We start from the raw sequence: 26,701 nt of genomic DNA, 5'->3' as shown, positions 1-26,701 counted from the left end.
GCACTGGCCACTCAGAGCAGTCCAGTGTGCCAGCAGCACCTCTGTTTCCAAGATGGCAGAGGTCTGGAGCACACTGGAGGAGCTCTGGACACCTCCCAGGGGAGGTGCAGGTCAGGGGAGTGGTCACTCCCCTTTCCTTTGTCCAGTTTCGCGCCAGAGCAGGGGCTAAGGGGTCCCTGAACCGGTGTAGACTGGCTTATGCAGAATTGGGCACCTCTGTGCCCAACAAAGCATTTCCAGAGGCTGGGGGAGGCTACTCCTCCCCTGCCTTCACACCATTTTCCAAAGGGAGAGGGTGTCACACCCTCTCTCAGAGGAAGTTCTTTGTTCTGCCATCCTGGGCCAGGCCTGGCTGGACCCCAGGAGGGCAGATGCCTGTCTGAGGGGTTGGCAGCAGCAGCAGCTGCAGAGAAACCCCAGGAAGGGCAGTCTGGCAGTACCAGGGTCTGTGCTACAGACCACTGGGATCATGGAATTGTACCAATAATGCCAGGATGGCATAGAGGGGGCAATTCCATGATCATAGACATGTTACATGGCCATATTCGGAGTTACCATGGTGAAGCTACATATAGGTAGTGACCTATATGTAGTGCACGCGTGTAATGGTGTCCCCGCACTCACAAAGTTCAGTGAATTGGCTCTGAACAATGTGGGGGCACCTTGGCTAGTGCCAGGGTGCCCTCACACTAAGTAACTTTGCACCTAACCTTTACCAGGTAAAGGTTAGACATATAGGTGACTTATAAGTTACTTAAGTGCAGTGTAAAATGGCTGTGAAATAACGTGGACGTTATTTCACTCAGGCTGCAGTGGCAGGCCTGTGTAAGAATTGTCAGAGCTCCCTATGGGTGGCAAAAGAAATGCTGCAGCCCATAGGGATCTCCTGGAACCCCAATACCCTTGGTACCTCAGTACCATATACTATGGAATTATAAGGGTGTTCCAGTAAGCCAATGTAAATTGGTAAAAATGGTCACTAGCCTGTTAGTGACAATTTGAAAGTAATGAGAGAGCATAACCACTGAGGTTCTGGTTAGCAGAGCCTCAGTGAGACAGTTAGGCACCACACAGGGAACATATACATGCACACCTATGAGCACTGGGGCCCTGTGTGACAGGGTCCCAGTGACACATACATATAGGCCACAAACCTATGAGCACTGGGGTCCTGACCAGCAGGATCCCAGTGACACATAACAAACATACTGAAACCATAGTGTTTTCACTATGAGCACTGAGGTCTGGCTATCAGGATCCCAGTGAGACAGTGAAAACAGTGACAAACACCCTGACATACACTCACAAACAGGCCAAAAGTGGGGGTAACAAGGCTAGAAAGAGGCTACCTTCTCACACAACCCCCCCCCAAACGAAGGACAATAAGGCTAACCTTGGCCAGTTGAGACTTTATTGTCTAAGTGGTGATAAGTAGAGAGTAGCTCTGCAATAGACTGGTTACTCCCTTTATCATCCACTATATGGTTACTTCCCTGTGGGGATGTAAACCACCCTGTTTGAAGTTTTTTAGCTAGCCAACAATGTGAAGATGTATTTTCAGAGTTTCTATCAGTAAGTTTTAGTTTAGAGCAGTGGGAATTATCCACTGAACCTATTTGTAATGATGGAAATGCCAGACAGGGATGCTGTCTCAGTAAAGCCATAGCTGGGCAACAACTTTGTCCATTTGGCTGGAAGAGAGAACAGGGATGCTGTTTCTCTTGAGTTGGAGCAGGGCAGGGATGCTGTCCTATCAGCTCCACACTAGGGCAGGGATGCTGTCCTAAGTGTTGTGAGGCAGTGCAGAGTTTCTGCACTAAAGTTTCTCTGGGAGGGTTGGAGGGATGCTCCATGTTAACTAAAATGGTGCTCTTTTTCTCACCAATGTTAGTTATCCCACAGAGAGGTACTTCCACCTCAGGGAGTCCAGCTTTGCCAGCTGATGATTCCCTTGGAACAGGTGCCACCCCAGGAGAGGTTTCTCCCACCACAGGAATAGTATCCTGAATGGTAGGGTGGTTAGGGGATACTGTGATACCCTTTTTACCTGTTGATGGAGAGGGATCCTGAGTTTTCAGGCCTTCTCTCCTTTGCTTTTTCATTTCACTTGAAATGAGAGGGAACAATTCCTCAGGGATGCCCAGCATGGCTGCATGGGCATAAAACTCTACATCAGCCCAACCTGAGGCCTCTAGGTCATTACCTAAGAGACAGTCTACAGGTAAGCTAGGTGATACCACCACCTGCTTAGGGCCAGTAACTCCACCCCAACTAAACTGAATTATAGCTAAGGGAAGAAACTTAGTGGAGTTATGGACATCAATAATCTTATACTGTTGTCCAATGATGTGTTGATCAGGGTGCACTAGGTTGTCAGTCACCAAAGTGAAACTGGCACCTGTGTCCCTGTAGGCCAAGGCCTCAACACCATTTATTGAAACTGTCTGCCTGTACTTATCCATTGTAAGGGGACAAGCAGCCAGTGTGGCAAGGCCAATGCCACTAGGTGTGACAGAAACTGTCTTGGGACTGATTACATCAGTTTCCACTATGGACCCATAAGTGAACCCAACTACACCCTTTGCTTGACTGTTGCCAGCAGTCCCACCACTAGTACCACTACTGCTAGGGGCACTAGAGCTTGATGTATTAGTGGTGGTAGGCTCAGGGGGTTTACCTGGACAGGACTTATCCCCTGGCCTATGGCCTCTGTTTTTACACACAAAGCACCAAGGCTTTTTAATGTGTGCAGGTTGGGAAGAAGAGGAAGAATTTGTTTTATCCCCACCCTCTGAAGAGTGTTTAAGATTTGAAGTGGGATCTTTGGTTTTACCCTTATCCCCATGCTTATCTTGAGATTTTTCACCATCTTTCTTCTTATTGCCATCTTTGTCACCCCCTGTATGAACTTTTCTGTTCACCCTTGTTCTGACCCATTTGTCTGCCTTCTTTCCCAATTCTTGGGGAGAGGTCAGATCAGAGTCTACCAGGTACTGGTGCAACAAATCAGACACACAATTATTAAGTATATGCTCTCTCAGGATTGTGTTATACAGGCTTTCATAATCAGTAACTTTACTGCCATGTAACCACCCCTCCAAGGCCTTCACTGAATGGTCAATGAAATCAACCCAGTCTTGTGAAGACTCCTTTTTGGTCTTTCTGAACTTTATCCTGTACTGTTCAGTGGTTAAGCCATAACCATCCAGGAGTGCATTCTTAAGAACTGTAAAATTATTGGCATCATTTTCTTTCACAGTAAGGAGCCTATCCCTACCTTTTCCACTAAATGATAGCCATAGGATAGCAGCCCACTGCCTTTGAGGGACATCCTGTACAGCACAGGCCCTCTCAAGTGCAGCAAACCACTTGTTAATGTCATCCCCCTCCTTGTAAGGGGGAACTATCTTATGCAGATTCCTGGAATCATGCTCTTTTGCAGGATGACTATGGGGAATACTGCTGCTGCCACCATGGGTATCTAAACCCATCTTCTGTCTTTCCCTCTCTATTTCTAAAGACTGTCTATCCAAATCCAGCTGTTGCTTCTTGAGCTTCAGTCTGGTTTGCTCCACTCTCAATCTATTGAGCTCCCTTTCTAACAATCTGTCATCAGGGTGGGTGGGAGGGACATTTCTGGATACAGAGGTATGATGGGAATGAACAGAAGGAGACCTGTCCCTTACAGAGGGCACCCTAACAGCTTGGCTACCAGCATAATGTGAGAGCACATCATCAGTATGATGTGATTCAACCTCTGTACCAACTATGCTAGACTGTCTAGTAATGGGCAGGCTGAGAAGTTTCTTTCCTGAACCTTTTCCTGGGGGAGTCCCTGGATCAGATTGAGAACCATTAGCTACTTTTTCTACAGATTGGGCACTTATGGCCTTATCCTGTACTCTAAGCATATTAATTAACAGTTCTAAAGAAGGATTCTTCCCTACACTCAAACCTCTCTCTATGCAGAGACTCCTTGCTCCTTTCCAGCTAAGGTGATCATATGCAAGTTTGGACAGTTCAACTTTTTGGCCTGTGCCAGACATTTTTTAGAGAGTTAAAGTGATAGATAAAGAGAAAAAAGTTTTTAGAACTTTTTGGAAAGACAGAAAAAACTTTTTAAACTTTTAAGAACTTTTTGAAAGTTTAGAAGTACTTTTCAGCACTTAGAAAAGAGTGAAAAGAGGAAATGCAAAACTTTTTGGCTATGTGTATATACACTGACCTTGTTTTGTATATTTTTCTCTTATGAAAAGTACAATGACAAGAGTGGTAAGTAGTCTCAAAGCACTTATCCCACCACTGCACAACCAATGTAGGAGGCTGGACTGGCTTGTAGTGAGTACCAAGGGGTACTTGCACCTTGCACCAGGCCCAGTTATCCCTTATTAGTGTATAGGGTGTCTAGCAGCTTAGGCTGATAGATAATGGTAGCTTAGCAGAGCAGCTTAGGCTGAACTAGGAGACGGGTGAAGCTACTACAGTACCACTTAGTGTCATATGCACAATATCATAAGAAAACACAATACACAGTTATACTAAAAATAAAGGTACTTTATTTTTATGACAATATGCCAAAGTATCTTAGAGTGTACCCTCAGTGAGAGGATAGGAAATATACACAAGATATATATACACAATAGCAAAAATATGCAGTATAGTCTTAGAAAACAGTGCAAACAATGTATAGTTACAATAGGATGCAATGGGGAAACATAGGGATAGGGGCAACACAAACCATATACTCCAGAAGTGGAATGCGAACCACGAATGGACCCCAAACCTATGTGACCTTGTAGAGGGTCGCTGGGACTATTAGAAAATAGTGAGAGTTAGCAAAATAACCCTCCCCAAGACCCTGAAAAGTGAGTGCAAAGTGCACCAAAGTTCCCCTAAGGACAAAATAGTCGTGTTAGAGGGAGAATGCAAGGAAAACACAAATCAGCAATGCAACAACGATGGATTCCTGTCTGAAGGTACCTGTGGAACAAGGGGACCAAGTCCAAAAGTCACAAGCAGCTCGGAGATGGGCAGATGCCCAAGAAATGCCAGCGGTTGGTGCAAAGAAGCTCTTACTAGGCTGAAGAACTGTGAATACTGCAGGAACGACAAGGGCTAGAGACTTTCCCTTTGGAGGATGGATCCCCCACGCCTTGGAGAGTCGTGCAGAAGTTTTTTCCCGCCGGATGGACGCCAACAAGCCTTGCTACACGCAAATCGTGCGTTTGGCGTTTTTGGACGCTGCTGGGGCCCAGGAGGGACCAGGAGGTCGCAAATTGGACCTGCAGAGAGAGGGGACGTCGAGCAAGACAAGGAGCCCTCACTGAAGCAGGTAGCACCCGGAGAAGTGCCAGAAACAGGCACTACGAGGATGCGTGAAACGGTGCTCGCCGAAGTTGCACAAAGGAGTCCCACGTCGCCGGAGACCAACTTAGAAAGTCGTGCAATGCAGGTTAGAGTGCCGTGGACCCAGGCTTGGCTGTGCACGAAGGATTTCCGCCGGAAGTGCACAGGGGCCGGAGAAGCTTGCAAAGTCGCGGTTCCCAGCAATGCAGCCCAGCGAGGTGAGGCAAGGACTTACCTCCACCAAACTTGGGCTGAAGAGTCACTGGACTGTGGGGGTCACTTGGACGGTGTCGCTGGATTCGAGGGACCTCGCTCGTCGTGCTGAGAGGAGACCCAAGGGACCGGAGATGCAGCTTTTTGGTGCCTGCGGTTGCAGGGGGAAGATTCCGTCGACCCACAGGAGATTTCTTCGGAGCTTCTGGTGCAGAGAGGAGGCAGACTACCCCCACAGCATGCACAAGCAGGAAAACAGTCGAGAAGGCGGCAGGATCAGCGTTACAGAGTTGCAGTAGTCGTCTTTGCTACTATGTTGCAGGTTTGCAGGCTTCCAGCGCGGTCAGCGGTCGATTCCTTATCAGAAGGTGAAGAGGGAGATGCAGAGGAACTCGGCTGAGCTCATGCATTCGTTATCTAAAGTTTCCCCAGAGACAGAGACCCTAAATAGCCAGAAAAGAGGGTTTGGCTACCTAGGAGAGAGGAAAGGCTACTAACACCTGAAGGAGCCTATCACAAGGAGTCTCTGACGTCACCTGGTGGCACTGGCCACTCAGAGCAGTCCAGTGTGCCAGCAGCACCTCTGTTTCCAAGATGGCAGAGGTCTGGAGCACACTGGAGGAGCTCTGGACACCTCCCAGGGGAGGTGCAGGTCAGGGGAGTGGTCACTCCCCTTTCCTTTGTCCAGTTTCGCGCCAGAGCAGGGGCTAAGGGGTCCCTGAACCGGTGTAGACTGGCTTATGCAGAATTGGGCACCTCTGTGCCCAACAAAGCATTTCCAGAGGCTGGGGGAGGCTACTCCTCCCCTGCCTTCACACCATTTTCCAAAGGGAGAGGGTGTCACACCCTCTCTCAGAGGAAGTTCTTTGTTCTGCCATCCTGGGCCAGGCCTGGCTGGACCCCAGGAGGGCAGATGCCTGTCTGAGGGGTTGGCAGCAGCAGCAGCTGCAGAGAAACCCCAGGAAGGGCAGTCTGGCAGTACCAGGGTCTGTGCTACAGACCACTGGGATCATGGAATTGTACCAATAATGCCAGGATGGCATAGAGGGGGCAATTCCATGATCATAGACATGTTACATGGCCATATTCGGAGTTACCATGGTGAAGCTACATATAGGTAGTGACCTATATGTAGTGCACGCGTGTAATGGTGTCCCCGCACTCACAAAGTTCAGTGAATTGGCTCTGAACAATGTGGGGGCACCTTGGCTAGTGCCAGGGTGCCCTCACACTAAGTAACTTTGCACCTAACCTTTACCAGGTAAAGGTTAGACATATAGGTGACTTATAAGTTACTTAAGTGCAGTGTAAAATGGCTGTGAAATAACGTGGACGTTATTTCACTCAGGCTGCAGTGGCAGGCCTGTGTAAGAATTGTCAGAGCTCCCTATGGGTGGCAAAAGAAATGCTGCAGCCCATAGGGATCTCCTGGAACCCCAATGCCCTTGGTACCTCAGTACCATATACTATGGAATTATAAGGGTGTTCCAGTAAGCCAATGTAAATTGGTAAAAATGGTCACTAGCCTGTTAGTGACAATTTGAAAGTAATGAGAGAGCATAACCACTGAGGTTCTGGTTAGCAGAGCCTCAGTGAGACAGTTAGGCACCACACAGGGAACATATACATGCACACCTATGAGCACTGGGGCCCTGTGTGACAGGGTCCCAGTGACACATACATATAGGCCACAAACCTATGAGCACTGGGGTCCTGACCAGCAGGATCCCAGTGACACATAACAAACATACTGAAACCATAGTGTTTTCACTATGAGCACTGAGGTCTGGCTATCAGGATCCCAGTGAGACAGTGAAAACAGTGACAAACACCCTGACATACACTCACAAACAGGCCAAAAGTGGGGGTAACAAGGCTAGAAAGAGGCTACCTTCTCACAGTAATATCACACATAAATACAAGTAAGTTCTCTTGGTAGGTATCCAGTCAAGATCAAGGTTTCTTTGTATCATCTCACCCAGCTCTAACTTTAATTTGACCACATCCACTGTATTTTCCCTTACCAGGGACTGAATTATTTCTCTGCCTGATCCTGAACATTCACTTTCTCTTGGGGACCCATTGTAAAATAAAATCAAATCATCTAGTGCTCAAGAATTAATACCATTTAGTTCAATAGGGATATTAGACTCTACCCCTTCTATGGGACTACTGTTGATAACACCCAGAGGTGAATTCCAATTAGACATGTTAGGATTTTGGAATCTTGGCATGGACTCTCCTACAGGAGTAAGCCCTGCCTGATTCATAATTGATGTGGGAGAAGCAACATAAGGAGTATTCATCTGTGCTGAGTCTATAGGTGTTCCTCCCATTCTTGAGACTATAGGAGTTGGCTGACAAGTCTCCTCCACTTGGGAATGTCAAAGTATGTGTCATGGTTCCTGCAGAATCAAGTTTGTATAAAGGGACAAATAGTGACCAGAACCATGATTGCAGCCGGGGTATTGGTAGCTGTGGAGTTAGCAGGGACACTAATTCCTGGACTCTATCCTGTCAGGTTCTGGAGCAGTTGCTATTCCCATGTTTACACTGGCAACTGCACCATTTATTCTTTCAGGTTGGGCCACATTATATGGAGGTGGACTTGCTGATAACAACAGATTAGAAGTTCATCACTAAAATCACTAACTTGTCTTTGCCTGAACTCTCTGTGTTTTGTTTCTTTTCCTCTTTCCTTTCTTTTCATTCCTTTTCTCAAGTTTTCTGCTCATCAATGCAGGATACAATCTAATTCCTTCTATCGCATCGGTCTTCCATCACTTCTGTACTGCGTCCTATCAAGCATCGGCACAACTACGTACTGCCTTTCAGGCTTTTCCCTGATATTTTTCCCTTTAACTAACATGAGTTGTGTGCTCCCAAGCATTTAGTACTTTGAACTGTGCAGGTCTAGGAGGTGGTTTCATTTCGTTCAATAACCGTCTAAAATTTTCAGTGATTCACAAATTAAATGTGCCATAACATGAACACATCTTCTTCCACTGTGATCTTATGCCATTGACCCAGCCAAATACATGCTTGAAGCCCTACATTTATAGCCATATACTGACCTGGCATGTCTTCGGGTGGTGCCTCTTTTCCCTCCCGAACAGGTATTCTCACATCTCCCCTAAACAAATTTGGTATAGCCTTAAACAATTTCATATTCCAGCAATAATGTCAACAATCACAAATAGAATTTCAATTTCAACCAGGAAAAAAATTCTTTTTTTTATAACAATTCTTGTGTGATTTTAACACCCATAGCAGTTCTGCATGCTATGATGTGGTCAACCAATAACAAGTGTGGCATCAACGCAAACCGTCCAAACTCAGCATGGCACACTGTGACGTCTTTCTCCTATTCCTTGCAGCAACAATACAATTACAAAACAAATGCAAAGCAAATTCAAAAACTTTCTCTGTTCCACTAAAGAATCAATAGTATTCAATCACACAAGAAATGGACCGGCACAACACTTTGCGACCTACTCTCACTCACTTTCGAGGAAACATCGACCAGTGGGGAATCACCCGTATTAACACAGCTTCAACCCTGCACAACAGGATTCACCACATTAACCACACCTTACTCTTACACAAAAGTATTTGTCCCTATCTCAATTGTGTAGATGACGGTAATTCAAGACTTAAACCGCCAAACTGGTCAGACAATTACGACAAAGTTTTTTCTACACTGATAACTTATTACTAGCCCGGAATCTTAGGTTACGTTGATCCTGATAGCCACTTCAACATAGCATTAAGCACTGTTCATCCACACGACTTAAAACGTCACCACATCATATCACACAACCTCAGCAAAACACCACAAACTAGACATTAGCAATTGTAAAGTGAGACGCTATTGATACTCACTCCTTCGCTGCTACAATTTAATTCCAAATTTCTATTGAATCAGGACATAGGCTTTGGGATCAGGAATGGAATTGGCCAGCACTGAAGCTCTTATATGGATACAATAAATCAGATGATCTCAATAGCAGAACCATACTCAGCTACCATTTGAGAGAGAGCAGGAGCATGATTTTCAATCTCTCATCCAATTAACTTTTTACATTGAGTGAGATTCAAAGGGAGTTAACAATAACCTAACAATTCAAATATTTGCAAAGCCCTTTTGGCCCCACAATAAGGACCAGGAATCAGTTACTGAAGTTGATTTCTTTCCAGTCAATAATAGAGCCAAAATATATGCATGTCATGAAAATATTTAAAAAATACAGGATCACAGCTGGCAAGCTGAAATATCATAAGCGGTTCAGTCTCATCAGATTAAGGTACAAAGCATTACCAACCACAGCATTACAGAAATGGAGAATTAGAACTAGGTGTTCCATAAAGAAACCCCTACTTCATTCTCCTGAACATGAAATAATTCTAAAATCATCTAATCAGAATTCCAGAGTAAGAAATGAGGATGGTTTGAAATAAAAGCTTAAGTATGGCTTGGCAGAAGCCTTAGGGACATTTGGAAATGTGAGAATGTGTCAGCTAGTGATAACTTCAGTAGAAGTCATCCAGAAAAGGAATAAGTGTTTAGCATAAAGCTTCATACTTGTAAGAGTAAAGGAAGGAAAGAGGTCTGTACCCCTTGAAGTCTTAGGGACCTGCCTTACTTCTAACAGTGTAAGAATTAATTTAAAGCAAAGAGAACCTTCAACATCAATTTTATCTTTTCCTCCTCTACAGGAACCAATTGGCTTCGCGTCCTTTGCTTCCATTACATCATCACCTAATTTTCAATCTCACAGAACTCGGACAACTATCAGAACCTTGAACATCCCACATTTCTGGTACGCGATGGATAGGAGACTTCAGCTACTCATTAAATTGTCACGTCTTGTGCCAAGATTTCTCTTCTCAAGCCTTACTATCAGTGAACTAATACATAAAACCAAACTCATTAATACATCTATATATGCACACATGTTAATTTTATTAAGGCACACAGTAAATACAGTGTCAAATGTGAATGCGTATTTGCACAACAATTGGTGTGTAAAGGAGTCTAAATTTGCGCTACTCTTGTGCCAAGATTTCTCCTCTCAAGTCTTGCTAGCAGTGAACTAATACATAAAACCAAACTCATTAACACATCTAGATATGCACACATGTTAATTTTATTAAGGCACACAGTAAATACAGTGTCAAATATGAATGCGTATTTGCGCAATGATTGGCGTGTAAAGGAGTCTAAATTTGCGCTACTCCAGTATGTTTGACGGGCACCTTTGCCTTCCTCTTTGGCAGTTTGCCCCCTCCCTCTTCTTTCTTCCACAAGCCCTATAGCTCAGGTCTTGCCTGCTGCTTGCAAGACATTTGTGTTTATTTACAGGAGGCTTAGAGCTCGTCCATTGCTTACTATAAGTGGGTTCATCATCACTCTCATTGCTTCGCTTCCCTTTGGTCACTGAGTGCCGGCTTCACTTCCTCTTTGTATGTTTGTCCTTACACTGAAGCATGACCCAAGTCCTGCTTCCCTTGCTGAGTATCAGGAGCACTTTCCTCAGGAGCAGTACCCTCCAATGCCCACCTTCTGGCAGCACCAACTCTGCAACTATATTAGTTATCAGAAGTTTGGAGTGGCCGGATGAGGGGAAAGGATTTTTGGGAGGGTACTTCAGGGAGGGAGAAATATGACAATAATAAAGACTATGAAATCAGATGTCATATATTAAATGGCTTGATACTTTCAACAGATATGATTGTATGAACCTACTCTCACATGTTGGATTCATGATGAATGAACAAAATTAAAAGTTTGTTGGATTACTTTCCAATGCTGAGTAATTTAGCATTGTTGAGAGAATTTGGTTTCTATTCTTATCTTCCCAAGAATATACAGTCTTATATTCATGTAACTTAAAAGTTCAGATACTGTATTAACCTTTGAACAAATTATGCAGGATTCCTTAAAATAGCACTTAGGGGGTCATTCTGACCCTGGCGGCCGGTGGCCGCCAGGGCCACCGACCACGGGAGCACCGCCAACAGGCTGGCGGTGCTCCCACGAGCATTCTGACCGCGGCGGTTCAGCCGCGGTCAGAAGCGGCAAGTCGGCGGGCTCCCGCCGACTTACCGCTGCTCGGGGGAATCCTTCATGGCGGCGGAGCGCGCTCCGCCGCCATGAGGATTCTGACAGCCCCTACCGCCATCCTGTTCATGGCGGGAAACCCGCCATGAACAGGATGGCGGTAGGGGGTGCCGCGGGGCACCTGGGGGCCCCTGCCGTGCCCATGCCAATGGCATGGGCACGGCAGGGGCCCCCGTAAGAGGGCCCCGCTAAGTATTTCAGTGTCTGCCTTGCAGACACTGAAATACGCGACGGGTGCAACTGCACCCGTCGCACCCCTGCAACTACGCCGGCTCAATTCTGAGCCGGCGTCCTCGTTGCAGGGGCATTTCCTCTGGGCCGGCGGGCGCTCTTTTGGAGAGCGCCCGCCGGCCCAGAGGAAATGTCTGAATGGCCGCCGCGGTCTTTTGACCGCGGTGCGGTCATTTGGCGGCGGTACTATGGCGGACGGCCTCCGCCGTCCGCCATAGTCTGAATCACCCCCTTAGTCTTTTAAAATACCAGAAGACAAAAATCACCAAAATAATATTCACCAAAAATCAAAGTACTGGTTGCTTTCAACCTTGTCCACACCTTGTAAATTCACTTGTGTTCTCTTTCTCCAAAATACAAGAATGTTCTGTGATTCTCTGATTAAAGTCTTTCAAAATGCTGTTTTATGACGTCTCAAAAATAGTCTGTTTCTATAAATTAACTTCGACTTGACATTCTTTAAAAAATGCTCTTTTATCACATCTCAAAAATATTCTGTTTCAATAAATTAACTTCAGCTTGATATTATTTCAAAAAGGATCTCTTATCACATCTCATAAATTGTCTGTTTCTATTAATTAACTTTGATTTGACCTTTTTAAAAAGAAAATACTTTTATCACATCTCAGAAATATTCTATTTCTGTAAATTAACTTTGATTTCACATCCTTTCAAAAAGCTCTGTTATCACATCTCTGAATCAATCTGTCCTATAAATTAACTTCCTTCCTACTAGTTTTCACAAAATAAATTGAGTAAATTGTTCCTTCAGTTTTCACAAAACAATCTCTGTCTATAAGTAAGTATGCCTCTCACATAAATCACAAAGCTTTCATTGACAATTCCTAAAGGAGGCTTACCTTGATTCAGGAGCTTATCAGTCATTGCCAGCTATCAGGAGAGAAGATGAATCACAAGCTGAAGTCAGGCAGTTATGCTGGTATTTATAGATGGGCCTCACCTGATTATGTAATCATCATGTGCATTCTAATTAAGGCAGCACATGGCACTTGTGCCGAAGAGAGGAAATACAGTCAATTACTTGCAAGTCAATGTGTGTGCTTCGCAGGACGTAAATAAAGGATATTGACCCTGTCATTTCTGGAATACTTCCTTTCTATTGTTTTGTATCGCAACATTTATAAGTTAACAAACCCGGATTCTCCAGTTACCACCACAGGCTGGGCTGATAATCATGACACTGAGTGCCCTTCCTTTTGTCACTTTCAGAGGTACTTTTCTTTGCATTTTACTTGCACCCCCTCCCGCATTATTGCTTGAAATGCCCCACCATCCTCCTGCATTGTTGCTTGTCCAGTTTGCCCCTGTCCCCTCCCCCCCGGAGTGTGCCCTGTACATGCCTCACCCTGCCCCTTTGTTTGCTTACCCCTCCTGTCACACAAGAAACAAAAACACCCAAAATTTGCTCTGACGAGTTCCAAGATGCTACAAAGAGTCCAATGGTGCTAGCCCTCTGCTCTGTGTGGTGTGTTTGCCTCTGTCTTCACTGAGGAGCCAACATGGTGAAATCCAGCCCAGACACAAGATAGTTAAACTTGTTTTTGTGTAGTCGGAGAATAATCCATGGCAAGAAAATTGATCACTGCCCCTCCCGGTCCTTACTGGCTGCGTCATAGGCCTTCTTTTTCCTAACTTTCAACCATGCTTCACAGCGACTACTATGCTGTACGACTTGACTAAAGGAGATTGACAAAGACAATACCACTTCCACCTATTGGCGCTTGCTAGAGTTTGTGTTTTTTGCCTGTTATTTTAAGTGTCTTTTTCAGTATTTCTGATGTAAGTGACATTGACAAGAATTCCCTTGCTAAACTTAAAAATACACCCATGAAGTTGATTTGTAAAAATTGCTTTCTATTTCAGCATGCATTCGGGAATAAAGTCTCCGCAGCTCTGATAAATTTTATTTGGAATGAAGATTGTTAGTTGGTGGAGATGGGCGAGCCATTGAAAGCTCAAACCAAATGACTAGCTCTGGCTCAGTTCGAGGTCCTGTTGGATCCTCAAACGCAAAACTAGCCGTGCTTTAATGTGGCTTCTACCTGCCACCCACATTCTATCCTAATGTGCTAACAATCAAAGAAAAAACATTAACTTTTGATGTAAAACTTGAGAGAGAAATAGATACCCATCTGGTCGCTGAATGGTGCAATATGAAATCAGAAAACCTAGGAATTTTCCCGGCTTCCCCGCTTGACCAAACTGTGTAATCCTAGCGAAATATTTTATTTCACTGAGCTGCCTTTTTCCCTGTCCTCATTGCATGTGAGAACACTTTGAAATATGTGAATTTAGGGTCTTTCCTATACAAGCATCCCTCGTATGTCTGATTTAAATAGACTACAATTTTTCCATGTAAGATTCTAGGCTACATATAGGTTGCACATGACTATCGGTAAGGCGGGGGTTAGAAGGGCATGAATATTTTTAAGTTCATGTTTAAAAATTGTCAGTTTAAAAAATGCCTCTCAATGAAGTGATATGATCATATGTACTACGTTGAAGCACTTCTGTATGTTAAAGAAATGCATTTTTAAATGTTGTAGGCTTTATCAAATTTTTATGGTGTTTATTGTACATTTTACATGCCAAACGTTGTCAGGGTTCTGGATCAGGTCTTCCTGTTTATTGGTTGTCTCGCTCTAGTTAAAACACATACAAAACTAGACGCATTGCTGCCGTAAAGATATTAAGCTTCTCCCACGATGATGTGGCAGTCTCTGAGCTAGACTGCATCTACTGTAACACTGTCAGCCACAAATATGGACTTGTTTTAAAGGAAGAAATGTTTTTTTTTTTGCAGGTGCGTTCTCATGATTTCATTAGCTAAAGAAAGGAGTATTGTTGTATGTACTAATTTACTGATAGTAAAGCTTGAGGAAGAGAAATCTTGACAAGAAACGAGAAGACCTAATGAGCAGATGAAACCTCCTATTCATCACCTATCAGGAATGGGGGATGTTCAAAGTTGGATTAACTGTCTAAGTTGTGTGGGATGGGAAATTCAGGTGATGTTGTAAAGGCACACCACAATAAGTGAAATGGTTGGTTCCTGGTGGGGTGGGAAGGGATATGATTGTTGTTGAAGTCTTATTGGTTTAATTAATGTTCACTCTGTCAGGATTTAGGGCAGATTTCCTTAGATTTTGTTTTAAGGAGTATGACCTCTCTGCTTCTTTTATTCTTGTATCTTGTGAATGTTCAGGGTTAGGAAGAGTAACAAATCAGTCCCCAGTGAAGGAAAATGTAGTGGATGTGGTCAGACTAAAGTTAGAACTGAATGAGATGACACAAGGAAACCTACCAAGAGAACAAACTTGTATTCTTGTGTAAAGACCGACTTCACATGCAGGACAAGCTCATGATAAACTGTCTTAATTGGCATGAACTTATGATGAAGATTTAACCCGAACTATTGTGTATGTTTTGATGAGAATCACATTTGCATTATGAGAACATCTGGAATGAAAATGCAAATTAAGGAATTAATTAGTAAGTATCTGAAAATGGAGTGAGTTAGATAAGTGGGAAGGCAGATGGGTGAAGAAGAAAGATCAAATGAAAACAAAGGGACAACTGCCTCTGTCTTTAATGGATGGAGAGGGTGCTTCAAATTTTCCATTGAGGGAAGTGCCTGGTAGAGGTTATGTCCATGTGCCTTGGAGTAGGAGTGATCTTGCTTCAATCACCAATGACTTCCTAAAACTGAGAGAAAAGCTAGTAAAATGGTATACCCAGGTTGAGCAATTTGTGAAGATTTCACAAGTCTTGTGGGTGTATTTGAGTACCTTCTTCGACACTATGGTACCAAGTGATTGGTGGGGAGAAAGTAAAGTGGCTGTAGAGCAGCCAGAGAAGGAACCTCAGAGAAATCTAATATCATATTCCCCATCACTGTTGGTGATGAAAAAGTATCAACAGGTGCTAACCTTTTTGAAAGGAAAAATACCAGCTAAACACATTGATTGGATTAAGATTTACCGGGTGTCCAAAGAGTCAGTGTACACATATCATGAGAGACTGTTGCAGGTGTTCAAGCAGCACAGTGCAATGAAGACCTTTGAAGCTTAAGATATGGGAACTTTTGTGTCCTGGTTTGTGGCAGGATTGAGACCAGAAATGAGCTTGATAATTCCACCGTATTTGATCTGTTGGCAGAATAAATCAGTTGATGTGATTTCAAGAAATGCAAAATATTACAGTGATGAATTGGAAATGAAGCAGAAGCGATTGAAGGAGACATTGATGGTGACACAGATGAAAAAAGCACATAGAGGAAGTCAGAAACAACCTTTAGTAGGGAATGTTGGTTCTATGCATGGCGTATATCAGCAAGGAGCTCCTATAACACAAGGTAGAGGTTGTGGTGTTCCAATTTACCTGAGTACTGGGATTGATGTGGCAACTTTGAGGAGATTGAATCCTTATCATTATTGACAAAGTTAGGGCATTGGAAGTGGGACTCTTGTCTTAATCCCAACAGAGTGATGAATGAAAACCAGGCTCAGAATTTAGGGTTTACACAGTGTGAGCAACGCCCTCTTTGTCATGGTTAGCCCCCATGTTTTGCCTGGTATTTTATGTAGTGCCCTGCTAACCAGGTTCCCTGGGTCAGATCCCTTTCCTAAAGCTGTTGTGATCCATTGGCACAATTGGCAACACCTTTAGCTGCCACTATAAGTCCCTAGTAAATGGTACTTAAGTACCCAGGGCCTGGGGTACTAAGGGTAGGCCCCTGAGGTCAGCAGCACAGATTGTGCCACCCTCTAGGGCCATGCTTCCAGAAGTGTCCAGCACTGTCATTGCAGGCTGAGTGTTCTGATGCAATCCTAAAACAAAAACTTGACATGGCACATAACCTGCGTGCCCTGTCGCTACACGCTGCATGCACTTTAGGGAAGTTGCCTCTCTGGCAGGTCTTCCAGCCCTAAGGCAGGGTGCAATATATTGTATGTGTGGGAATAGATGCATGAGCAATATGCCCTACTGTGTCCTTGCCAAACCTGGGGCACAGTAAGTGAACAGAGTAGCTATTTCAATACATGCGCTGGACACTGGTCAGTACGAGATTCACTGCTACATGATTGCTGCTCTTATCCCTGAGTTGTTTGGTACCAAACAACTCAGAATGAAAAATCCAAACTGGTACTAGTATTGGATTTATCCAAAAATGTTCCCAGAGGACACACTAGAGGTGCCATCTGCAAAAGCTAACTACCCTGGCATTATTGCTGGCTGATCACAACCAGCCTGCCACCACCAGACAAGATTCTGGAACCCTGGAGTGAGAAATCATACTCTCTGGGTCCCAGAACAAAGCCCTTCCCAGGCAGAGGTGCTATCACACCAAAGGGCAGAAGAAGTGGTCAGCCCCAGCTTGCACCACCCCTTAGGTGTTGCATGTAAGATGACCCCTCAATTTAATTTTCCTCCATCTTGCATGGAAGGAAAATAGGCAATCAGGTTTAGGGAAGTGACCTCTGCCCACAGAAAGTGGTCACTTAGTGGGTGTAGCCACCCTAAGGTAGATGACCCATTGGTCACTCTTCTGCAAAAAGACCCAGTGAAGGCCAGTTCACTGACCGGCTGCTGACCAAGGAACCAGATGCTGCAATCAGACCAAACTCCACTTAACGGACTGTGAGGACAAACCCTGCAAGTGTGCCAAGTTTGGTGGCACTGTGCCCTCCAGTGGCTGTACTGCACTATTGCCCCAGCTAGTGGTCACTCAATGTCAGACATCCAGAAGGACAGTCCACCCCAAACTGAAAAAGGACCAGGAGGAAGGCCCAGGCAAGGGACTTCAGTAAACACAGGACCTCCCACAAGAGTGCCTCTGCTGGCCTGCAAGTAACCCTCAAATTGACCTACCTCCTGTTTCCAAGGACACCTTTGCCCACCTCTCCTGGCTCACCAATTCGCTCTGCACCTGGCCGCCCAGTGCCCTGCACTGAAGATCCAGCTGTGCCCTAAGTGTCTCCCACCCCTTGCGTCCTCAGGACTCCAAGGGGACCCACTGGACTCACCTCAAAGTCCATCTGTGCAGTGCTTTTCCAAGTGGTCCCCAGCAGTGGCCTGGCAGTAGCTCCAATGACTTTCTGCAGCTGCACCCACCGTAACCGGGAACCGCCCAAACTTCTCCAGCTGGTCCATAGTGCCCACCGAAGAGCTTGACATACCTGCAAACGGACACATTGGTAAACTAATTGCCTGATTGTATATACATTTAAAAACTATTTGTCCATTGATTCCTAAGGTGCGTAATTAAGCACAAAAAGACTATTTTTGCTAAACCTCAAAAAAGAATTACTTAGAAAGTACCCAATTTTGATTATCTTTGTCTTAGGAATTTTATAAACATCTGAAGCATTTTTGTAAATTGGTCTTGAGTTGTTCTTTTGAGTGTGTGTCTTGCTTTATTGATACAGTGAGTACACCAAATGTATAGCACTTCTCCAAGATTAGCCTAACTGCTCGACCAAGCTACCACAAAAATTATAGCATTAGGTGGTCTAGTTTTTACCTCTGTAAACCAACGTGTCGTTGCCCGGACTCTCTGCACAGTGTGCCCAGTTTTGCATACTACATAGAGGGAGCGTCCTGCAATCAATACCTTTGTAAAACACCCAAAGGTCTGACACCAGACCAAAAGGTCTGCAAGTGAACTGATAAAGGTCCCCTAACCACCTGAACTGACTAAACGTGTGACACTCCTTCACCACTGGAGTGGTAAAATAAGCATCTTTCAGATCCAGTTTTACCATCCAGTTATTCTGTTGCAAAATATCTCTCAACAGATGGATACCTTCCATCTTGAAATGCCTGTAGACCAAATACCAATTCAGATTTGTGAAATTTATCATGGGCTGTCAGCCCTTGGCCTTTTTCTTGACCAAATAATTGTGCTTACAAAGGACACTTCCTCTTCCAACACTCCCTCTATTGCTGCCTTCTTCAACATCTCTTGCACCTCAGCTAATAGCAGCTTCGGCTGGTGTTCCTGACACACCCTCTGTCTTGGTTTCACCGTCTGTACAGGTAATTCTTTGAACTCTGTGTACCCTTGTACCCCACCTAGGACACATTGGCCTCTTGTTCAAATCCTCCAATTGTTTACAAACTTCTGTAACCGTGCCACTACCTTTAAAAGTGTAACAAAACTTGAGAGGGGGGCCAACACAGTATATGGAGAGATCCCCTCCCGGATTCTGTCAGAAGCTCTCAAGCCAGGGTACTTGGCTGAGGGCCCCCCCCTGCACCTCAGGGGCTGTGGGGGCTAATGTTACGCCACTGCCTACCTTTCCTGGGAAAGAATAATTGCATGGTGGTCCTGACTGCCATATTCTGAACACAGTAGTAAACTGGCTGCAAAGCAGGCAGTTCTCTACCACCCACCGTCAGGCCAGAATTGACTGCCGGGCCGACGGTAGGTACATTCGACCCGGTGGTGGAGGCCAGACGGGCGGTGAGATTATGATCGCATTTCCACCAGGGATTTCCTGGTCGGATACCCCGCCAGGTTATCCCTGGTGGAAAGCATACGGGTGACAGGAATTTTCATTCCTGACACCTGTATGTATGTGCCCCCCCTTGCCACTACCCCCAACCACCCCCCAACCCCCTAGAACGGCTCCCACCCCCGAACTCTGAAAACAGACCCCCCAACCCTCATCCCTCAAATCTCCATGTAGGCCTCCTAGCTCCCCCCTCACCATCCCCCACCCTCCCTATATACAGGTCCCCCCCAAACCTCAACCCCCCACATCCTCATGCACCCATACACCTACACGCACACACGTATTCATACACTCAGACACACATCCCCCTTCACAAACACTCATGCACTCACAGACTAACGCACACACACCCTTTCCCCCTTACCTCTCGGACAGCACTTACCTGGTCTGTGACACTGCTCCGGGAGGGAACGGGCTCCTTGGATGCTGCTTCGCCGGCATTGCCGCGTCTCCAAACACTGCCACTCCTATAACTGCATCATTACAGGCATGGTGGGGTATGGACTGACGTGTCGGTGAGGGTGGAGCAGCATCCACCCCGCCACCGACCGCCATCATGGTGGGCCTTACCACCATCAATTGCGATGAGGCTCCATGCATCCGAATATGGCGGGATGCCTGGCGCCGACACTGGCGGTCTTCTGTCGACCGTCAGCATGGTCGGCGGCGGGCTATCCCGCCATGTTCATAATGACCACCTATATCCTTTTTTCACTACATACTCACCTGCTCTGTGTCTCTAACTGACCAGAAGCTTATACTCTTTTCTTCTTCACCTGCGACATGCACAAAGTGAAGAAACCGTTATTTTCTCACTCAACTATGACTGCACTGATCTTGTGCCACACAACTATACAAAGATGGCCGCTAGAGCTTCAACATTAGTAGAAAAATAGAAAAACCAAAATGGCCACACATAACATGATGCCAACACGCGTACAATGCATGCAATGTCACAATACTGAAACAGCCCTCGCTCTTACTACTGTGGCGACACAGAGCCTCGCTTCTTCCACAGCGGCTCACGTTAATTCCTGAGCACAAGAACCCCATGTGGAGCAACCTCAGTGCATGTGCTACCTCAGCATGAGTGCTCAGAGAGATGCCTTAGGCTGAGTCCCATACTGCTGCACCTCCACAGTACTTCCAAAGATGGTAAGTCTCGGTCCATACTTTCTAAATATTAATAAAACAGGGCTAAAAATGATTATCAAAATCGTATCATAAATATTAATGCAACAATTCTAAACTTTGCAAACTAAACGATATATCCCATAAATTAGGACAAAATAAAACTTGGCACACGATAAACCACAACTTACCATTAAAATACCTAATACTAGCTAAACATATGAACTTTAACAGAATAAGTAACTTAAAAATAATTAAAGGCTTAAACTTCAAGAATGCGATCACACAAGATACTTAACTGTCGAGCTGTCAAGGAGTAGCAAACAAAAGATGAAGATGGCTGCTGGGCTGAGACATATAGACTCAAGTAACATTCTGGTTCTGCAATTTTAGGTGTGGTTATTGTTTTCTTTTAAGTACTGCAATGGAGTGGCAATAAAAAGACTTATACATAATGCTAGCCTCTGGTCTTGACATGAATTTCACATATTTTGCAGTTCACATGTGAGAAGCGAGAGCATAATGGAACCCCTGATGGTGTGTTTCTTAGATTCATGTGGTATTAACTAATGCCCACACAGATTGTTGAAAGAGACTATTCCTTTGGACTTTGAGAGGTGCAGACCTCTATGCTTTCTCTATTTTTGCCCCTTAAGCTAATACTTATTTTTCCCTAGAAGACTCTTGAGTGAGTTTCTGAAATGTTGACACTTTCCCCGATATGCGAGAGCATATAAAATATTTCTCCTTTTTCAATATTTTCCCCGACTATTTCAGATTTTTCCTGATTTACTTATTTAGATTTATTGAGGTCCTACGCTAGATAGCTTTAGATGTTACCCTTATTAAGGAGAGACGACTTAAGCCTTTTCTCTGAGCATTACATTTTATTGCAAATTTTCTGTATTTGCTGTAACAGAACTTCTTGTTTGTCTCATGCAGATTCGCCTTAACTTTTTCAGGAGATTTGGTTATCCTGTTGTACTTTTATATCTCTATAGCATGTATTTGAGACCGATTTATATTAACCTGACTGTTAACTTGTAATTAAACTCCTGAATTTTATTCTTGATGCCTGGTCCTCAGTGTGTAACCTAATGTGTTACACTGTTAGTAGGATTTTTTTTTGACTAATGCTAACTCTCTTCGCCTCTTGACTCAATAAGAAAGGTCCAAGCACTCACCCAGGATGCCACAGCCCTCCCAGACTGTGACATGCATTGGAGTGTCTGCGGTGGTGGCACCAGTCTTGACATCAGCTAGCTCTACTTACTCTGCCTCATCTCTCGAATCTCCTTTCATCTCTACCGCTGTTCAACGCAAGCTGTGTTTGGGAACCAAATCCTACATAGCATTTTTGGTTTGCACCACTGTGTTCATAGCCTCCATCTCCTGCATTAAAATCTCTTCTTTCCCTGTGCAAGAACAAGCCCATTAATAGTTTTTGTGCCCTTGGCATCTTCTCTCCTTTCTCAGCTGACTCCTGTCTTCGCCCCTCCTGTTTCCTCCTTTATCCCCTTTTGACATTGTCCTTTCTTTTTCCTAGAGACGCTGCCTGTTGGAGTCTTAGTGTGTGTGTATTGACCTGCTCAGGTAGGTGCGTACCCCTGCTCTCCTCACAAGGTCACTATATATCAAAATGTCCCCCAAGGACTTAGGTAGCTGTATGTGATTGAGATATTGGTACTAAGTGAAAATCTTTCAATACGTATTGAGAACCCACTGTACAGATGTGGATTTATGGGTAAAAGTGGTAGTGAATCTAATCTGATCACTCTGATCTTGACATTTAACCTTGGGTTTAAAAAGGATTGTGTCCCTAGTGTGGCTTTTGATTTTAATTTTATCAACTGCCTGTCTTAGAACTCGATTGGGGTATACTCTCTGTTTTAAGAGGTCAATTATGGTATTTTCCTGAGTTGAAAGGCCTATGCTGCAATTATGTTTTCTTCTGACTAACTCCCAATAGGGAAAGCTCCGCTTGAGTTTAGTGGGGTGTTGGCTGTTAGAGTGTAAGATGCTATTATTGTGTAACCTAGAGGGAGAAGGAGGAAAGGTGTGTAAAAGCCTCCCTGGACTTCAGGAAGAGAAAGGAGGTGGGCAAGCGAGCAATGTCTTCAAGAGTACTTTCAAGACATTTGTAAAACATTTTGCAGGGTGGCATTAAACAGGAAACATATTAGCAACAGTGTGTTGAAAATGAGTACAAGAGAAGGTGTGAACATCTAAGAAGGGTGAGGAGATGAATGAATGGAGATTAGGCAATGTTGTTCATGTCAAAAGATCTGCATCTTTTGGTGGCCAGATCCAAACCCTCTGAACCAATACAAATTGTGTACAAAACAATGAACCGACTTGGTCAGAGATCGCTCCATACTGTCCTGGGAAGAGCTAACAGTAATGACCAGGGGAAACCTTTCTAGGTTGAAATATATCCAGTTTGAGTTTTTGGGCACTAAGGTGTTGTAATATGTTGGGTCAAGGGAACTTGTTAGTGGATAAGCTAATTAGAGATATGGTATATGCTAACAAGATCTCCAGTTGGTATTGGACAATTTCAGAGATACTTGACAAGGACTTTAAGCTACCTGGAGAACTTTGGAAAGAAGATATGCCATCTGTAGGAAGTTGGCTCTGTATGCACTATTTCAAAGAAAGGAATAGTATGCACAGAGTCCAAGGGTTCCCCTTAGAGGTAAGATAGTGGCAAAAAGAGATAATACTAATGCTCTATTTTGTGGTAGTGTGGTCGAGCAGTAGGCTTATCAAAGGAGTAGTGTTAAGCATTTGTTGTACATACACACAGGCAATAAATGAGGAACACACACTCAGAGACAAATCCAGCCAATAGGTTTTGTTATAGAAAAATATATTTTCTTGGATTATTTTAAGAACCACAGGTTCAAATTCTACATGTAATATCTCATTTGAAAGGTATTGCAGGTAAGTACTTTAGGAACTTTGAATAATTACAGTAGCATTTGTTGTACATACACACAGGCAATAAATGAGGAACACACACTCAGAGACAAATCCAGCCAATAGGTTTTGTTATAGAAAAATATATTTTCTTGGATTATTTTAAGAACCACAGGTTCAAATTCTACATGTAATATCTCATTTGAAAGGTATTGCAGGTAAGTACTTTAGGAACTTTGAATAATTACAGTAGCATATATACTTTTCACATACAACACAAATAGCTGTTTTAAAAGTGGACACAGTGCAATTTTCACTGTTCCTGGGGGAGGTAAAGTATTGTTAGTTTTAGCAGGTAAGTAAACCACCTATGGGGTTGAGATTGGGGTCCAAGGTAGCCCACCATTGGGGGTTCAGAGCAACCCCAAAGTCACCACACCAGCAGCTCAGGGCCGGTCAGGTGCAGAGTTCAAAGAGGTGCCCAAAACACATAGGCTTCAATGGAGAGAAGGGGGTGCCCCGGTTCCAGTCTGCCAGCAGGTAAGTACCCGCGTCTTCGGAGGGCAGACCAGGGGGGTTTGGTAGGGCACCGGGGGGGACACAAGTCCACACAGAAAGTACACCCTCAGCAGCGCGGGGGCGGCCGGGTGCAGTGTGTAAACACGCGTCGGGTTTTCAATAGTTTCCTATGAGAGACCAAGGGGTCTCTTCAGCGATGCAGGCAGGCAAGGGGGGGGCTCCTCGGGGTAGCCACCACCTGGACAAGGGAGAGGGCCTCCTGGGGGTCACTCCTGCCCTGGAGTTCCGATCCTTCAGGTGCTGGGGGCTGCGGGTGCAGGGTCTTTTTCAGCCGTCGGGAAATTAGAGTTCAGGCAGTCGCGGTCAGGGGGAGCCTCGGGATTCCCTCTGCAGGCGTCGCTGTGGGCGCTCAGGGGGGACAACTTTGGTTACTCACGGTCTTGGAGTCGCCGGAGGGTCCTCCCTGAGGTGTTGGTTCTCCACCAGTCGAGTCGGGGTCGCCGGGTGCAGTGTTGCAAGTCTCACGCTTCTTGCAGGGAGTTGCAGGGGTCTTTAAATCTGCTCCCTTGAAACAAAGTTGCAGTCTTTTTGGAGCAGGGCCGCTGTCCTCTGGAGTTTCTTGTCTTTCTTGAAGCAGGGCAGTCCTCTGAGGATTCAGAGGTCGCTGGTCCTTTGGAAAGCGTCGCTGGAGCAGGTTTCTTTGGAAGGCAGGAGACAGGCCGGTAGGACTGGGGCCAAAGCAGTTGGTGTCTTCTGTTCTTCTTCTGCAGGGGTTTTTCAGCTCAGCAGTCCTCTTCTTCTTGTAGTTTCAGGAATCTAAATTCTTAGGTTCAGGTAAGCCCTTAAATACTAAATTTAAGGGCGTGTTTAGGTCTGGGGGGTTAGTAGCCAATGGCTACTAGCCCTGAGAGTGGGTACACCTTCTTTGTGCCTCCTCCCAAGGGGAGGGGGTCACATTCCTATCCCTATTGGGTTAGGAATCACTTCAGCTCAGGACACCTTAGGGGTTGTCCTGACTGGCCAGTGACTCCTCCTTGTTATTCTCATTATCTCCTCCGGCCTTGCTGGCAAAAGTGGGTCCGTGGCCGGAGGGGGTGGGCAACTCCACTAGCTGGAGTGCCCTGCGGTGCTGGAACAAAGGGGGTAAGCCTTTGAGGCTCACCACCAGGTGTTACAGCTCCTGCCTGGGGGAGGTGATAGCATCTCCACCCAGTGCAGGCTTTGTTACTGGCCTCAGAGTGACAAAGGCACTCTCCCCATGGGGCCAGCAAATGTCTCGGTTGTGGCAGGCTGCTGGAACCAGTCAGCCTATACAGATAGTCGGTTAAGGTTTCAGGGGGCACCTCTAAGGTGCCCTCTTGGGTGTATTTCACAATAAAATGCACACTGGCATCAGTGTGCATTTATTGTGCTGAGAAGTTTGATACCAAACTTCCCAGTTTTCAGTGTAGCCATTATGGTGCTGTGGAGTCCGTGTTTGACAGACTCCCAGACCATATACTCTTATGGCTACCCTGCACTTACAATGTCTAAGGTTTGGCTTAGACACTGTAGGGGCACAGTACTCATGCACTGGTGCCCTCACCTATGGTATAGTGCACCCTGCCTTAGGGCTGTAAGGCCTACTAGAGGGGTGACTTATCTATACTGCATAGGCAGTGTGAGGTTGGCATGGCACCCTGAAGGGAGTGCCATGTCGACTTACTCGTTTTGTTCTCACCAGCACACACAAGCTGGCAAGCAGTGTGTCTGTGCTGAGTGAGGGGTCCCCAGGGTGGCATAAGATATGCTGCAGCCCTTAGAGACCTTCCCTGGCATCAGGGCCCTTGGTACCAGGGGTACCAGTTACAAGGGACTTACCTGGATGCCAGGGTGTGCCAATTGTGGAATCAAAAGTACAGGTTAGGGAAAGAACACTGGTGCTGGGGCCTGGTTAGCAGGCCTCAGCACACTTTCAATTCAAAACATAGCATCAGCAAAGGCAAAAAGTCAGGGGGTAACCATGCCAAGGAGGCATTTCCTTACACAACCCCCCCCCCCAAACGAAAGAGGATGAGACTAACCTTTCCCAAGAGAGTCTTCATTCTCTAAGTGGAAGAACCTGGAAAGGCCATCTGCATTGGCATGGGCAGTCCCAGGTCTGTGTTCCACTATAAAGTCCATTCCCTGTAGGGAGATGGACCACCTCAACAGTTTTGGATTTTCACCTTTCATTTGTATCAGCCATCTGAGAGGTCTGTGGTCAGTCTGAACTAGGAAGTGAGTACCAAAGAGGTATGGTCTCAGCTTCTTCAGGGACCAAACCACAGCAAAGGCCTCCCTCTCAATGGCACTCCAACGCTGCTCCCTGGGGAGTAACCTCCTGCTAATGAAAGCAACAGGCTGGTCAAGGCCATCATCATTTGTTTGGGACAAAACTGCCCCTATCCGATGTTCAGAGGCATCTGTCTGCACAATGAACTGCTTGGAGTAATCTGGAGCTTTTAGAACTGGTGCTGTGCACATTGCTTGTTTCAGGGTGTCAAAGGCCTGTTGGCATTCTACAGTCCAGTTTACTTTCTTGGGCATTTTCTTGGAGGTGAGTTCTGTGAGGGATGTCACAATGGATCCATATCCCTTCACAAACCTCCTATAGTACCCAGTCAAGCCAAGGAATGCCCTGACTTGAGTCTGGGTTTTTGGA

General features: G+C 45.3%; 1 long non-coding RNA gene across 1 annotated transcript in view; it reads left to right on the top strand.

Moving 5' to 3' along the window:
* The window catches only part of LOC138285314 (uncharacterized), a 61,125-nt gene that overhangs the window by 15,447 nt on the left and 18,977 nt on the right, over window positions 1-26,701 (top strand). Inside the window, exon 2 of the long non-coding RNA XR_011201568.1 lies at window positions 22,127-22,173. This is a non-coding gene — a long non-coding RNA (uncharacterized lncRNA). The remainder of the gene's footprint in view (window positions 1-22,126; window positions 22,174-26,701) is intronic.

The sequence above is a fragment of the Pleurodeles waltl genome, chromosome 1_1, assembly GCF_031143425.1.
Source record: "Pleurodeles waltl isolate 20211129_DDA chromosome 1_1, aPleWal1.hap1.20221129, whole genome shotgun sequence".
In the NCBI taxonomy this organism is placed as follows: Eukaryota; Metazoa; Chordata; class Amphibia; order Caudata; family Salamandridae; genus Pleurodeles; species Pleurodeles waltl.
The sequence above is the reverse complement of the archived record's forward strand: the minus strand, read 5'-3'. Positions and strand labels throughout refer to the sequence as shown.